Source organism: Nicotiana tomentosiformis, chromosome 2, assembly GCF_000390325.3.
Source record: "Nicotiana tomentosiformis chromosome 2, ASM39032v3, whole genome shotgun sequence".
Lineage (NCBI taxonomy): Eukaryota > Viridiplantae > Streptophyta > Magnoliopsida > Solanales > Solanaceae > Nicotiana > Nicotiana tomentosiformis.
In genome coordinates this window covers 54,472,543-54,483,621 of record NC_090813.1, presented here as the reverse complement: position 1 = coordinate 54,483,621, position 11,079 = coordinate 54,472,543, and the positions used below count along the sequence as shown (strand labels likewise).

Below are 11,079 nucleotides of genomic sequence, written 5' to 3'. Positions count from 1 at the left end.
TGGTTTGACTTTTTGATATCGGGGTCGGAATCTGATTCTAAAAATTGGAATACTTCTGTTATTTCATTTAGGACTTGTGTGTAAAATTTGAGGTCAATCGGACGTGATTTGATAGGTTCCAGAGTTGTTTGTAGAAATTAAAAATTTCAAAGTTCATTAGGCTTGAATTGGGGTGTAATTCATGGTTTTAGCATTGTTTGAGGTGATTTGAGAATTCTACTAAGTTCGTATGATGTTCTAGGACTTGTTGGTATATTTGGTTGAGGTCCCGAGGGCCTCGGGTGAGTTTCGGATGGTTAACAGATCAAAAACTGAACTAGAACAGCTGCTTCAATTTCCTTCTGTTGGAAATTGCTTCTGCCCAGAAATTGAGCCCAGATCAAGCTCAGGGTCGAGGGCCACGATCGAAGCCCAGATCGAGCTCAAGGTCGAGGGCCACGATCAAAGCCATGATCGATCACAGAGTCAAGGGCCACGATCGAAGGCACGATCGAGCTCAGGGTAGAGGGCCACGATCGAAGCCCAGATCGAGCATAGAGTCGAGGGCCACGATCGAAGGCACGATCGAGCTCCGGATCGAGAACCAAGATCGAGGGGTAGGACTGAGGACCAGGATCGAGGACCTCGATCGAAGGCCAAGATCGAGGCAGAACCGAGGATGTCTAGGCAGAATTATAAAAACAGGGACTTCGTCCCATTTGCCATTTTTGACAAATTGGAGCTTGGGGAGAGGTGATTTTTGATATATTTTCAAGGAAAACTTGAGGTAAGTTCCTTGTGATCATTTGTACTCCATAATATTGAATTATCATCGAGTAATCCGACTAGATTACATGATTTTGAGGCGTAAATCAGAGATTGAAACTTAGAAATTTGGAAATTAGATTTGTAGATTTGAGGGTCGAGTTGAGGTCGGATTTTAGTAAAATTGGTATGGGTAGACTCGTGGTTGAATGGGTTTTCGGATTTTGTAACTTTTGTCGGGTTCCGAGACATGGGCCCCACAGGCAAATTTTGAGCAAATTTCGAGTTTTGGTCTAATTTTGAAGCTTTTCTTGTGAAATTCATTCCATTAGCGTATATTGATGGTATTTATACTGATTGTGAATATATTTGGAGCATTTGGAGGCTGAGTCCAGAGGCAAGAGCATTGCGGGGTAGAGATTTGACCGGTTTGAGATAAGTAACGATTGTAAATCTAGTCGTGAGGGTATGAAACCCCGAATTTTGTATCATTCTACTATTTTTAGTGACGCACATGCTAGGTGACGGGTGTGTGGGCGTGCACTGTTGGGGATTTGTGACTTGGTCCGCCCCGTAGCAACTGTAAAGTTGCATACTTTGTTGAAACCATTGACACTTATATGTTTTAGAAAGATTTTATGTAAATTGGGCTAAATGCCATGTTTGGGCCTTGCGGCAATGCTGTTTGGACCCTTAGGGGCTGTTTCGTATCATCCTCTCACTGTTTTTGATTGAAAAATCTATACTCAATCATGTTTATACTTGTTTACTGCATAACTCAGTTTTATGACTATTTTGATGCATATAAATGTTTTGGGCCGAATGTCCTGTTTTACTGAAATGCCCGAGTGGCTTGATTTGTGAGGATGAGTGTGGATCGGAGCTGCCCGCCTGCAGCATACTTGTGACTGAGTGAGGTCGAGGGCCTGATTGGCGAGGATGAGTGTGGATCGGGGCTGCCCGCCTGCAGCATACTTTATTATTATCGCACGTGAGTTGTCCGTGCAGATTATAGCGCTTGGGCTGAAGGAGCCCCTCCGGAGTCTGTACACACCCCCAGTGAGCGTAGGTACATACTGAGTGCGAGTGCCGATGCTGAGTGACTGGGAGGCAAGAGTGATTGTGAGGTATGCCTGAGTGGCACGAGTGAATGTGAGGTTTGCCCGAGCTGTATATGAGTGATGTTTTGCCTGAGGGGCTGTTTATAATTTTATCATTTTTTCTCACCTTTGCATTGAGCCTTTGTTTGAAAAACTGTTGGAAAAATGTCTTTAAATGATTTTTAGTGGAACTGGGTTTAAACGAGATGTTTGATTCAAATCCTGATTTTTTTAAGAGCATGTGGTATTTTACTGAGATTTCCTGATATGAACGTTATATGCTTTATTGCTCGTCACTACTGCTTAGTCTTTATTTATTGTTGTTACTTACTGAGTTGGCGTACTCACGTTACTCCCTGCACCTTGTGTGCAGATCCAGGTGTAGCTGGACACAGTAGCGGTTATTGAGTGTTCTGGTTGCAGATTTTCTTGGAGATAGCAAGGTAGCTGTTTGGCGATCGCAGGCCCTGCTCTTCTCCCTCTTATCTTCCTCTAGTAGCATTTAGCTATTTTTCCAGGCTGAGTTAGCCTTGATATTATTAGACAGATTATAGTAGATGCTCATGACTAGTGACACCCCGATGTCGGGTTTTTCTTTTCCGCACTTCTGTTTTTCTTTGATTTGAACTCTTTAAATGGAGGTTTTTATGTTAAATAACCTTTAAATTATCTTTGAAATGAAAATATCATTTTGTTTTGGAAATGAGTCGGCTTGCCTAGTTCCACGATAGGCGCCATCACGATAGGGGTTAGTTTTGGGTCGTGACAGATTGGTATCAGAGCCTAGGTTACATAGGTCTCACGAGTCATGAGCGGGTTTAGTAGAGTCTTACGGATCGGTACGGAGACGTCTGTACTTATCTTCAGGAGGCTGCAGAACCTTTAGGAAACTCCATATTCTTGAATTCTTGTCGTGCGAATCTGTTGATTCTAGTAACTAAACATTTGTTGTTTCATTCTCTCACAGATGGTGAGGACTTGTGCTACCGATCAGGAGGGCCAGCTACCAGTACCACCAGCCAGGGCCGCGAGAGGTCGAGACCGTGGTAGGGGCAGAGGTGCAGCCCGTACAGTAGTTGGGGAAGTACCTACAGATCCACCGGTTATCCCAGATCAGGACCAAGTTCCAGTTGTTGATGCACCAGCTCAGGCACCACATGTGCCTATTGTGATTCCAGGCCTTCATGAGGCCTTGGCTCAGATTCTGACAGCGTGTACTGGCCTTGATCAGGCGGTCTCTATTTCGACGGCCGCAAACACTTCTCAGGCCAGGGGAGGCACTCAGACTCCCTTCGCTCGCACACCCGAGCAGGTTATTCAGGGACTTCAGACACCAGAGGCACCACCAGCCCAGCCGGTGGCTGTTTCTCAGGATTATGTGGTTCCTGCTATGCCTGAGGATGATCAGCGTAGGTTGTAGAGGTTTGGGAGACTTCAGCCACCACCTTTCAGTGGCACAGAGAGAGAGGATGCTCAGGACTTTTTAGACAGGTGTCAGAGGATACTCCGTACTGCTGGTATTTTGGAGACTTATGGGGTCTCATTCACTACCTTTCAGTTTTCTGGGGCTGCACTCAGATGGTGGGAGACTTATGAGAGGCGTAGGCCTGTTGGCGCAACACCCCTTACTTAGCAGCAATTCTCTGTGGTCTTTTTGGAGAAGTTCGTGCCTCGATCCCGCAGAGAGGAGTTGCGTAGACAGTTTGAGCGGCTCTACTAGAGTGATATGTCTATGACGTAGTATGAGATGCGGTTCTCCAAGTTGGCCCATCATGCTATCTGGTTGGTTCCCACGGGCAGAGAGAGGATCATGAGGTTTATTGATGGCCTCACTTATCAGCTACAATTGCTCATGAGCAGGGAGCGAGTTTCAGGTGCTACCTTTGATGAGGTTGTCGACATTGCTCGGCAGATTGAGATGGTTCGCGGTCAGGAGAGGGTTGAGCGGGAGGCCAAGAGGCCTCGTGGTAAGGGTGGATTCAGCGGTGCTCCTTTTGGGGGTCAGTTCCAGCACGGTAGAGGTCGTCATTTTAGACAGGCTCAGTCAGCTCGGCCATTTCATCGGGGTGCATCATCTAGCCATGGTTCTCACAGTTCTCATCAGGGCCACTCATCACTTAGTACCCTTCCAGTTTAGAGTTCGTCCCGTGCTCCACCTGTTCAGGGCTCTTCCATGCCAGGTTCATCTACCAGTCATCCTGGTGCTAGGGGTTCCCTTCAGTTTCCGCCGCCAGCACCAAAGAGTTGTTTTGAGTGTGGGGAGCTTGGGCATATATGGAGGCACTATCCTCGTCGTCATGGAGGTCTATCTCAACAGAGGAGTCAGCCTCCGACTATAGCACCAGCTACCTCACCATCCGCCCAGTCAGCTCGGGGTGGAGGTCAGCCAGCTAGGGGTCGCCTTAGAGGGGGAGGCAGATCAGGGGGTGGTCAGGACCGTTTCTATGCTCTCCCTACCAGACGAGATGCTATTGCTTCAGATGCTGTGATTATAGGTATTGTCTTAGTTTTCCACAGAGATGCCTCAGTATTATTTGACCTTGGTTCCACGTATTCATATGTTTTCTCGTATTTCGCCCATTTTTTGGATATGCCCCGTGAGTCCTTAGTTTCATCTGTACATGTATCTACTCCTGTGGGTGATACTATTATTGTGGACCGCGTATATCGGTCATGTGTGGTGATTATTGGGGGTTTGGAGACCCGAGTAGATCTATTATTGCTCAGTATGGTTGACTTTGATGTGATATTGGGTATGGATTGGTTATCTCCATGTCATGCTGTTCTAGATTGTCACGCTAAGACGGTGATGTTGGCTATGCCAAGAATTCCGAGGGTTGAGTGGAGCGGTTCTGTAGATTATGTACCAAGTAGGGTGATTTCATATTTTAAGGCTCAACGCATGGTTGAGAAGAGTTGCCTATCTTATTTGGCTTTTGTGAGGGATGTTAGTGCAGAGACTCCTGTCATTTATTCTGTTCCGGTGGTACGTAATTTTCCGGATGTATTTACTGCAGACTTACCGGGCATGCCGCCTGACATGGATATTGACTTTGGTATTACTTTGGTGTCGGGCACTCAGCCCATTTCTATTGCACCGTATCGTATGGCACCGACAGAGTTGAAGGAATTGAAAGAACAGCTTCAGGATCTCTTTGATAAGGGGTTTATTCGGCCTAGTGTGTCACCTTGGGGTGCACCGGTTCTATTTGTGAAAAAGAAGGATGATTCCATGAAAATGTGTATTAACTACAGGCAGTTGAACAAGGTCACAGTCAAGAACAAGTATCCTTTGCCTTGTATTGATGATTTATTCGACCAGCTTCAGGGAGCGAGGGTGTTCTCCAAGATTGATTTTAGGTCAGGTTATCACCAGCTGAAGATTCGGGATTCAGATATTCTCAAGATAGCTTCCAGAACCCGATATGGCCATTATGAGTTTATGGTGATGTCTTTTGGGCTGACCAATGCCCCAGCAGCATTCATGCATCTGATGAATAGTGTATTCCAGCCCTATTTGGACTCATTCATCGTTGTATTCATTGACGACATCCTGGTGTACTCTCGTAACCAGGAAGGGCACTCTCAGCATTTGAGGGCTAAATTGCAGAGATTAAAGGAGGAGAAGCTTTATGCAAAGCTCTCTAAATGTGAGTTTTGGCTCAGTTCAGTAGCATTCTTGGGGCACGTGGTGTCCAGTGAGGATATTCAGGTGGATCCGAAGAAGATAGAGGCGGTGCAGAGTTGGCCCAGACCATCCTCAACCATGGAGATTAGGAGCTTTCTTGGTTTGGCGAGTTACTACCGTCGCTTTGTGGAAGGATTTTCATCTATTGCATCGCCCTTCACCAAATTGACCCAAAAGGGTGCTCCATTCAAGTGGTCGGATGAATGTGAGGGGAGCTTTCAGAAGCTCAAGACTGCTTTGACCACAACTCCAGTGTTAGTTTTGCCATCAGTTTCAGGTTCTTACACCATGTATTGTGATGCCTCGAGGATAGGCATTGGTTGCGTTTTGATGCAGGAGGGTAGGGTGATTGCCTATGCCTTGCGCCAGTTGAAGACCCATGAGAAGAACTATCCTATCCATGATCTTGAGTTAGCAACCATTGTTCACGCCTTGAAGAATTGGCGTCATTATTTGTATGGGGTTCATTGTGAGATCTATACTGATCACCGGAGTCTGCAGTATCTGTATCTGTATATGAGTGATGTTTTGCCTGAGGGGTTGTTTATGATTTCATCATTTTTTCTCACTTTTGCATTGAGCCTTTGTTTGAAAAACTGTTGGAAAAAATGTCTTTAAATGATTTTTAGTGGAACTCGGTTTAAAAGAGATGTTTGATTCAAATCCTGATTTTTTTAAGAGCATGTGGTATTTTACTGAGATTTCCTGATATGAACGTTATATGCTTTATTGCTCATCAGTACTGCTTAGTCTTTATTTATTGTTGTTACTTACTGAATTGGCATACTCACGTTACTCCCTGCACCTTGTGTGCAGATCCAGGTGTAGCTGGACACGGTAGCGGCTATTGAGTGTTCTGGTTGCAGATTTTCTTGGAGATAGCAAGGTAGCTGTTTGGCGATCGCAGCCCCTACTCTTCTCCCTCTTATCTTCCTCTAGTAGCATTTAGCTATTTTTTCAGGCTGAGTTAGCCTTGATATTGTTAGACAGATTATAGTAGATGCTTATGACTAGTGATACCCCGATGTCGGGCTTTTCTTTTCCGCACTTCTATTTTTCTTTGATTTGAACTCTTTAAATGGAGGTTTTTATGTTAAATAACCTTGAAATTATCTTTGAAATGAAAATATCATTTTGTTTTGGAAATGAGTCGGCTTTCCTAGTTCCATGATAGGCGCCATCACGACAGGGGGTTAGTTTTGGGTCGTGACAGGTATTTATCTGACCCACACAAGGTTTGATCTAAATTAGGTTATATGTTTACATGTGGAGGCACTACCATATCTTGGCGATCGACTAAGCAATCAATCGTAGCTACTTCATATAATCATGCTGAGATAATTGCTGTTTATGAAGCAAGTCAAAAATGTGTGGTTGAGGTCTATAATACATCTTATTCGAGAAAAATATGGTTTAAAGTACGGCAAAACACCCACGATTTTGTATGAAGACAATGCATCATGCATAGCCAAATTGAAGGAAGGATTCATAAAAGGAGATAGGACAAAGCACATTTCACCAAAGTTATTTTTCACACATCATCTTCAAAAGAATGGTGACAATATGCAACATATTCGTTCAAGTGATAATATGGTTGATTTGTTCACCAAATCTCTACCAGCGTCAACCTTCAAGAAGCTAGTGTACAAAATTGGTATGCGAATGCTCAAAGATGTGAATTGTTGCTCTCATCAGGGGAGTCAATACGCGTTGTACTCTTTTTCCCTTACAAGATTTTGTCCCACTGGGTTTTCCTTGCAAGGTTTTTAATGAGGCAACCAAAAGGCGTATTATTAAACATGTCTACTCTTTTCCTTCACTAGAATATTTTTCCACTGGGTTTTTTCCTTGTAAGGTTTTAACGAGTCACATTATCTACTAATGGACATTCAAGGGAAAGTGTTATAAATAATATTAAGAGTGAATGTCCATTGATGGTAGGCTATAATCTCATGTTTTGGTCGCTTACAACATTCTAATTTACTGCACGTATATTCTGTTTGAGCTTTAATCGCTAGTGTTTTGTACTTATTGTGTGTTTTAAGCCTTGTAGGAGTGATTTCGAGCTATGTAGATGTATGGAATGAATTCGAGCTAATTGAAGCTTTGAAGTCTGAGTAAAATCCCAAGGGATTAAGTCGGGATCGCGTTCGGGGGTCGAAAACCACATCTGGATATCAAAAAGCGAGGAAAATTCCGTACTCTGAGAAATCCCCATAGCCGCGGCGCATGGGGCAGCGTGCGGGGTGCCGTGTGTGTGTATTTTTCTGCTGCCTGACAGATTTCAACTCTTTGGATTTCCCCACTAATGCCCCGCATGGAGCGTCTCCCCATGCGACGCGCCTGTGCAATTTTTACAGAGTAAGTTTTCTATTTCTGCTAGGAGAAGGTGATTTCATCTCGGCCAGACCCTACTTAGTATAAATACATGGAAAAATATTGTTTTTGGGACTTTTGGACACATTGGTTACCTAGGAAGGCTAAGGAGGAGTTGGAGAAGCAAAAGCACAAGGAGTTCATCAATCAATCCTCACTCAAGACTCGAGTTTGGATCGTTTTATGTTAATTTAATTTAAACATATTTGTGATGAATTACTCCATATCTATGGAGTAGTTCCCATTAGGGTTAGATGGATTTGGTATATTGATAATTGTTTGTGGTTTATAACTCTAATTTTATGTATTGAATCATTTTGGAGGATTTAATCGTTACATCTATATTCACTTGTTCATGTAATCGAGAGAGGCATAACTTCTGATATCTTTGCATTATCTTGTTGGTTGAGTTCATTAATTCTTCTTAGTAATTGAAAGAGGCTAGTTGAATTATTGATTAAATCTAATTAGGATGATAATCAAGAGAGGTTATCCTAAATACCAATCCACTATGCATTCTTGCATATCTTCACGTGCTTAAATTGGTTCATCTTGTGAGGTTAAAACTTAATCGAGAGAGGAGTTTTTGCTGAATGTTTGAACTAATAATTGAGTGAATTCGAGAGACTCACTTGAACATTAGAAGTGAATTATCTAGATTTAGATCCCAAACAATTATCTTGCGCATATCCTATCAACCCCTATTTTCTCGCATTGATAACTTCCTTGCATACCCTTGTTTCGATTGTCATTAGCCAATAGATTTAGACTCTTAGTTAATTGTAGTTATTAATCATATAAATCTCAATTGTTGATTCTCTGAAATAGCACTCAAGCTAGAAACTACGAAAATACTGTTTAAATCTAATCCCCGTGGATACAATATTATACTATACTATCTTTGACTAGTGAGCATCATTAAAGTGGTGTTTTGTGCTCGTCAAATTTTGGCGTTGTTATCGGGGATTGGCAATCAATAGTATTTGAAATAGTTTGTAGTGCTAATTCAGGATTTTTTTCTTTTTATTTTATTTTATTTTTCTCGTTTTACATTTGGTTCTTTGACTGTGCGCATGTTATAGGTTCAGAGTGTCGCATAACTAGAACTTCTGTGAAGGAAGTTCTACCATATGAACCCGAGATTGAAAAACAACTACGACAACTGAGAAAGAAATCTCACCGAGACAACAAAAAAGGTTGGGCAACCCTCAACCAAAGAACTCATGGCTGGAAACGGTGAAGATAATGTGGATTTAGCTGCGAGAGAAGCAGCCTAGCGACGAGAAAAAGCTACACGGGATGCTGGGGAAGCAGCTATTAGAATTGCGCAGAACATCTATGAAGAAGAGAGGGGTCTCAGACTTAATCAATACCAACCCTTGTCTGGGATACCACTTGGCGATTATGCTAGACCGGTCTACAATCAAGGATCATCCAGTGTTTGACCACTTCCAATTGCAGCTAATAATTTTGAGTTGAAGCAAGGGTTGCTCCAAACCCTTCAAAACTATTGTGTCTTCAGAGGAAAGATGAACGAAGACCCAAACAACCATCTAATGGACTACGAGGAGATTATGAACACCTTTCAATACAATGGTGTGTCACAAGATGCAGTTTGCTTAAGGGCATTCCCCTTCACACTCAAAGATGATGCAAAGCAGTGGCTTCGAAGCTTACCTAATGGATTGATTCAAACATGAGATGAGATGACCAAAAAATTTCTTGATAAATATTTATCATCAGCTAAGACGGGCAAGTTTAGAAGAGAAATCCATAACTTCTGCCAGAAAGATACTGAGACTCTGTTTGAAGCTTGGGAGAGGTTTAAGGAAATAGTCAGAAAGTGTCAACATAGCGGAATTGAACTCTGGATGCAACTCCAGGACTTTTGGGATGGATTGACACTGGCCTCACGTAGAACACTAAGCAATGCAGTTGGAGGCCCTTTGATGAAGAAGACTCCAGAGGAGATAGTCACAATTCTTGATGAGTTGTCTGAAGATGCTAATCAGTGGCCTTCTGAGAGTGCTGAAAGAAGAAGACCGACAGGTGTTCACCAGGTTGATGCTAACACATCAGTGCAGGTACAGCTTGATGCTATGGCTAAAGAAATACGGAAGCTGACCTTAGCTACAATAAAAAGTGAGCCTCACGCAGCGTGTGATATATGTGGAAGAGGACACCCTACTCATGAGTGTCAAGCCTCAACTGAGGAAGTGAATACTATGGGAAATTATAATATAATGGGTCAAAGGCACCCCGATTTTTCATGGAGTTTATCTGGAGGTACTGCAAATGCATGGCAACAAAATAACTCTAGACCTCAGGGACAAGGAGCTCCAGTCTTCCAAAATCAGCAGAGACAACAGTTTTAGCCTCAACAGTCCAATCAGCCTGGTCTAGAAGATCTAATGAAGGCCTTCATTATCAAGAGAGATGAGAGTTGGATGCTCACGGGATAGCTATCAAAGAATTGGGCTCTGGGTTTCGAAACTTGGAGAGACAAGTGGGACAAATTGTAACAATATTATCTGAGAGAGTCCCAAGTACTCTGCCAGCTGATACTAAGAGAAATTCGAAAGAAACGGTGAATGTTGTGACCTTGAGAAGTGGGCTAGTGTTGAAAGATCATACCCCAATACAAAAATATGTGATAATTGCAAAAGGAAGTGGGGAGCAACTGAAGAATGATATTGATAAGAAGAAGAAAGGCAAGAAGGGAGCTGACAAAAAGAAGAAGGAGTAAACTTCGAGAAGGGATGAATCTAATGAGAGCGAGCATATGCCTGCTCTACCTTTTCCTCAAAAGCTACGTAGAGAAAAGCTGGACAAGCAGTTTGCGAGATTTTTGCAGGTTCATGTAAATGTTCCATTCACAGAAGTGCTCTCACAGATGCCTGCCTATGCCAAATTCTTGAAGGAGATCCTGACAAAGAAGAGGAAGATAGAAGAGACCTCTGTGGTCAAGCTCACAGAGCATTGCAGTGCGATATTGCAAAATAAACTCCCACAAAAGTGTGGAGATCCAGGGAGTTTTAATATACCTTGCTCTTTAGGCTCTATTAATTTTGATAAATGTTTATGTGATTCTGGTACCTCAATTAACTTAATGCCTCTATTTATTTACAGAAAATTGGAGAATGAGATTGGAGAGATAAGGTCAGTGCCAAT

General features: G+C 42.8%; 1 non-coding gene across 1 annotated transcript; it reads right to left on the bottom strand.

Moving 5' to 3' along the window:
* Positions 1-9,662: 9,662 nt before the first annotated feature.
* On the bottom strand, positions 9,663-9,769 carry LOC117275173 (small nucleolar RNA R71). The gene has a single exon (XR_004505323.1). It is a non-coding gene; the product is annotated as a small nucleolar RNA R71 (small nucleolar RNA).
* Between the last annotated feature and the right edge of the window lie 1,310 nt (positions 9,770-11,079).